Source organism: Monopterus albus, unplaced genomic scaffold (assembly GCF_001952655.1).
Source record: "Monopterus albus unplaced genomic scaffold, M_albus_1.0 scaffold62.1, whole genome shotgun sequence".
NCBI lineage: Eukaryota > Metazoa > Chordata > Actinopteri > Synbranchiformes > Synbranchidae > Monopterus > Monopterus albus.
The window spans coordinates 820,183-825,592 of record NW_018127942.1 but is presented as its reverse complement, the minus strand read 5'-3'; positions in this window follow the sequence as shown (position 1 = coordinate 825,592).

Sequence of the window (5,410 nt, the reverse complement as noted above, 5' to 3'; positions counted from 1 at the left end):
CCCATTGAGCATCTCTGGAGAGACCTGAAAATGGCTGTCCACCAACGTTTACCATCCAACCTGACAGAACTGGAGAGGATCTGCAAGGAGGAATGGCAGAGGATCCCCAAATGCAGGTGTGAAAAACTTGTTGCATCATTCCCAAAAAGACTCATGGCTGTATTAGCTCAAAAGGGTGCTTCTACTAAATACTGAGCAAAGGGTCTGAATACTTATGACCATGTGATATTTCAGTTTTTCTTTTTTAATAAATCTGCAAAAATGTCAAATTCTGTGTTTTTCTGTCAATATGGGGTGCTGTGTGTACATTAATGAGGAAAAAATGAACTTAAATGATTTTAGCATATGGCTGCAATATAACAAAGAGTGAAAAATTTAAGGGGGTCTGAATATTTTCCGTACCCACTGTAGATGCAATTCAAAGTGCTTTACATAGGCAGAAAAAACAATAAGCATTAAAACCTGCATAAAAACAAGACAAAATGAAGATAAAATACATAAAATGAAGAAAACAGTCATTTAAAGGTCTGTAACATGATTATCTAGCAGTTACAGTGCAGAAATTGCAGCATAGAAACCAGTCAATCAAAGGCACAGGAAAACAGCAGAGGTTCCAGTTTAGACTTGGAAGTGGGTTGGGGCACATGTAAGGTCATCAGGAACTTGGCTCCATCTGTGTGCAGCCATGCATGGTACTTTAGTTAGCTATATACTGTTTTTATATACTTCCTGAACTCTTAATGTAGTCAAAAGTTAATAAGGACTTGCGTGGACCACCGTTTTATTCCTAGGCTGGTGCTGTGATGACTTGACAGAGTTTAGCCTCCACGTTGTGATGAATGCAAAAAAAGCAATAAGCAGATTTTTATATGCTGCTCAGAGGTATTAACTACAAGAAAGCAAATAGATGGTATTCCCACTTCTGCACAGCTCTACACATCAGAGGTGCAGAGACATGCGTCATGCAGGGGCCTCACTGTACCGTGTGGCACCGAGGCTCCAAAGTAGAGGAGGGTTAGAAATAAAAGAGAGGCTGGAGGGGAGGGCTGACTGTCAGGCTGCACTTTGATCCTGACTGGCATCTTATGGTATTCGCTTGGTGTACCCAGCACTTTACAGTTTACATTTGGTTTGGTATTTTGGGAAGAATGATTAAAAAGAGGGAAGATGCCACTCAGCAGTAAACTACAGTAGATAAAGATAAGGTATCTAAATTGTCTGATAGTCTACTGAAGTTTTCTGTCCTTGTTTTTTGTCAGCTGGGGTCAGAGTAAGATGTAAGTGTGAGCCCAAACTGTCTGTAATTTGACTAAAGCTGTATTACTGAGAGAAGCACCCAGTGACATCTGCAACTGCCAGATCTCCAGATAAATTGATCTCATAGCAACGGCATTGCCATGGCAACCGGGATACAGATGCCATGCTGAGGTGATATGCAGAGTGACTGGCCACCAGACTGACATTTTTCCTAACAGAGAAAACATAAGTGAATGATTCATCTGGTTTCCATTTGTAAACTACAGTCTGCATCATTGGCCTCCTACCATTTCCTGCCTATTCTTGATGCTCTAATTACTTTTTTTTTATCGTTTCTCCAAAACATCCTGCTCTCACCATGACTGATGTACCTTTTAAATGTGGATCAGTGATATTTGTAAAAGTTAGTGAGGTTTCCCAGAGGTAACATTGTTAAACTATTTTATTCTATATTTAGTTTTTTATCCTTCACACAGAAACAATCCTGCAACATCTTTAGGCAACTAAACAACCATATCAATACATATCTGATTTAATGTGCATGTTTTTACACTGAAAACTGGATGAACATTGCCTGTATATGTCATCAGTCTTCATTACTCACCTTTTAAGCATACAGTGAAATTCAGAAATAAGAAAGTAAATGTAGAGAGAGAGAGAAAAAGAGAGAGAATTTGTGTGGTTGGTTGTATGCAAAACTCACCCACCCAAAATGCCAAGAAATATTATTTGTATGTGTTAGACAAATTAAGTGGTTATCTTCCAAATTCACTGCATTGTTAGTGTAAACTCTCTCTTTTTGTTACCACTCTGCAACACCTGAACCTGTAAACTCTCTCTTTTTGTTACCACTCCTCTGCAACACCTGAACATCCTCCTGTTTATGTGCATGTTTAATTTGTACAGAAACACTTTTAAAAAAGTAGAAATATCAACAAACATTGATTAAAAACAAAAAGTTACAAGTGCAATGGCAGCATTTATCCATTATGCACGCGGCTTAAATGCCAATCAACCTTCATGCTCCAGTGAAGAAGCAAAACCATTAGATCTTTGTGGAGTGATGAGGAAGCTGCAGCATTCCTCAAATTCATAACAATCATACTTCCATCATGTTTTCCACTGTTCATTTAAACATTTTATCTCTTTGCACCCTCTGATTTCTGTGCCACTAAACCATTAATGGGACCAGAGCAGAGAGTTATTACTTGTTTGACAAGTTCACTCAATCATTCAGGTATTCTTGTTTCATTCGTTCATTACCAGCATCTCTGTTCTTTCTTTTTTTTGGCTGACTTTCTTTAAATTCTGTCAAAATGCAGCTGTGCTGGCTAGAAGATTGACTGCTGTCTGGTGACATGGGGAAATCTTTTACAAAAAGATGGACCCTGGAAGATACTCCATTGATTAGTCTAACCCTGCTTTGTTGGTGTCAGCTTAAATTTATCTTGAACAAAAAAATGTGGATTTTGTCCCTTATTTCTTTTGTTAAAATTGCACTAGTCAGGGATCTCTTCAGCATGGAGAGAAGGAACGATAACACTATCCAGCAACTCTAGCCCATGGCTGTGAGAGGACTGTTTCCAGACAGATCTGGTCACATGTGAACCAATCCTTTAAAGAAATGTATCAGTGCAAATGTGAAATAACATTCAAGAACTCAAAATCGGTCAGGCCCCTTTCATACACATTATATTAAAGTCAGCTATAAGCTATCAGCATGCTGTCAACTCCCATTGTTCCTATTTTTTTATTGCTTATGTGCATAGTTGACCCCCGGTGTTATTGTCTAGTCCATTCTATTTATTATTAGTATATGTTGTTTTCACAAGTTTCATTGTTTGAGCATGTCTATATAGTATATGAGACTTTACTTTCAGAAGCTAATATCATTGCTCCACAGTGCTCAGACTTGACTTTAATAAAACTATGTCTTGTTCAGTACATCCGTGTTGAAGCCACTGCATGCTATGCTTTTTCTCAACATAAATTTTACTTGATAAAATTATAAAATTGCCCCAAGGATCACTGAGGGCAGGGCATCTAAAGTTGCCTATTGTATCATGAGCATGTCTCCACACGTCTAGATTGTCCCATGGTTACAGTCCTTGTTTTCTACATCATATGACTTTATGACTTTTATTTACTCTTTGCTTGGGTGATGGTGGGAGTTAAAAGCAGTTTTAAAATATATTAGGTCAGTCTAAAGGTACAGTAGGTCAGGGCTCTCATAAGGCCCAGCAGATTTGAAACAGCCTGGACTGATACCCACTGCAGGGCCCAGTGATACAACAAAACATCATCTAACCTAACATTTAACATAACTTTAAAGCACTTATTGCTATGGTGATGCTGGTAACATCATGTATCCGGAGCCTCCTCCATTCAAAACTGACAGAACACAATTCCAGTTCACCTATCATACAGTATGTCAGGAAATAACCAGAAAAAGTCCTACGCTTTTCCTGTGAAAATCTGTGTCGTGCCTCAGCTCTCCACAGGGATTGTCAAAGCTCAGCTCATCCAATACTGCTGAAGTCAAGCTGGTCATAGCAGTTGTTCGGTTAATAGCCTACCTTACAAATATCTCCCAGCGTCTTAGACAAAGCGTCAATATTTGACGACTTGGGAATGAGAGTGATATAGTTTAAAAGACGACTCTTACATCAAACCCTTGAACCTTGTCTGATTGTCACAGCAGCACTTGGTCATGTAAACCTCCCTGTTCTGATGCTAACAGTGACACAAGCTGGTAAAACTCCAAGGTAGGGCACGCTGTCTTTCAGCTGTTACGTGGAACTGGAGTGTTTTTCTTTTGCAGCCAGATAAGACACATTGTAGTCAATTTTAAAACAAGTATTTCTGTCCTAAAATGGGGTCCTCTTAAAAAACCTGGGTTGGATTAAAATGATTTCACTTGTTTCAGTTTCAAATGACAGGTTCCAATTTATTTTAACTAAAATGTCATTTTATGCACCAATCTGTGTTTTTGTGTATTTTGAAGAGTCTACAGCTATGAGTTAAGGTAGTCTAAGTTATGAAAGCAGAATCTGAGATTAAAAACCACCTGTCAAGACATGTTTAGAGCAGAGAATCAGCGGTTTGTCATGCTTCACAATAGCCTGACTCGTTTGCAAGTAGTTCTTTGGCCGGACATTGCTGATTGACTGACCCTGTTTTATCGCCACTGTGTTTGCACCTGAAGGGCTGTAATTGATTTAAACACTGAGATTTAAACTGCTTGAAACAGCGAAAAGTTGGGAGGGGTCAGTCAGTTGACCCTTTGCAGCATGCGCAGCCATACAGTGAATGCATGTAATGACAATTAATCACCTTGATCTTTAATCCTACTTACATGAGGCATGCATGTGTGTCTGTGTGTGCATAAAGACAGGCTAAGAGGAGAGGGGAGGGTGAAAATGAGAGAGATTCCAAAAACTACAAGCAAATGAGAAAGAGATAACGACAGATGGATTAGATGCTGCGTCACTGACCCATGCATAGATAATGTCAGGATAATAGCTAAAAGACAGATTTGGTTTCCTATAGCAAACACATTTACTTTGACCCACTGTTTGTGAGTGACTTTGTTCAACAATGCAACTTTTTGATAAAAATATATAGTTTTCACTTTTTACGTGAATCAGTTTCCCCGATTTGGAAGAATAAGTAATCAATCGTTTCTCAAATTAGCTGCTACAGCATGGAAAGGGAGCATTTAGACTGAATAAAGAGAATAACTAATGTCCCCCCCAAATTTAAAGCATTTTTAAATTGTGAAACTCTGACCTTTTGTAGCCTTTCACTTAATCATCATACCAGCTTCACAATTCATAATAACTTCTGGTCATGTCCTCTTTTTTTAAGATAGAGGCCTAGAAATAAATCTGCGTGAAGTCGCTGTCTTCTTCACATGAAAAGGTGATTTCCAGCCTCCACTTTTCACATCTTTCATAGATGAAAGTTGGTTAATTAAGAGTGAATGGTTTAGGTTTGGTTTCAGTCACAAGGAGCATTTATTACTATGCTCAGTGGTCACTTTAACCTGAATAGGCTGTTCAGTCTGAAAAACGGATCAAAACAGGAAGATGCATAATCAGATGAAGATAAATTACAGCTTCATGAAACTTCTTGGAAAAAAAAAATCACAAGA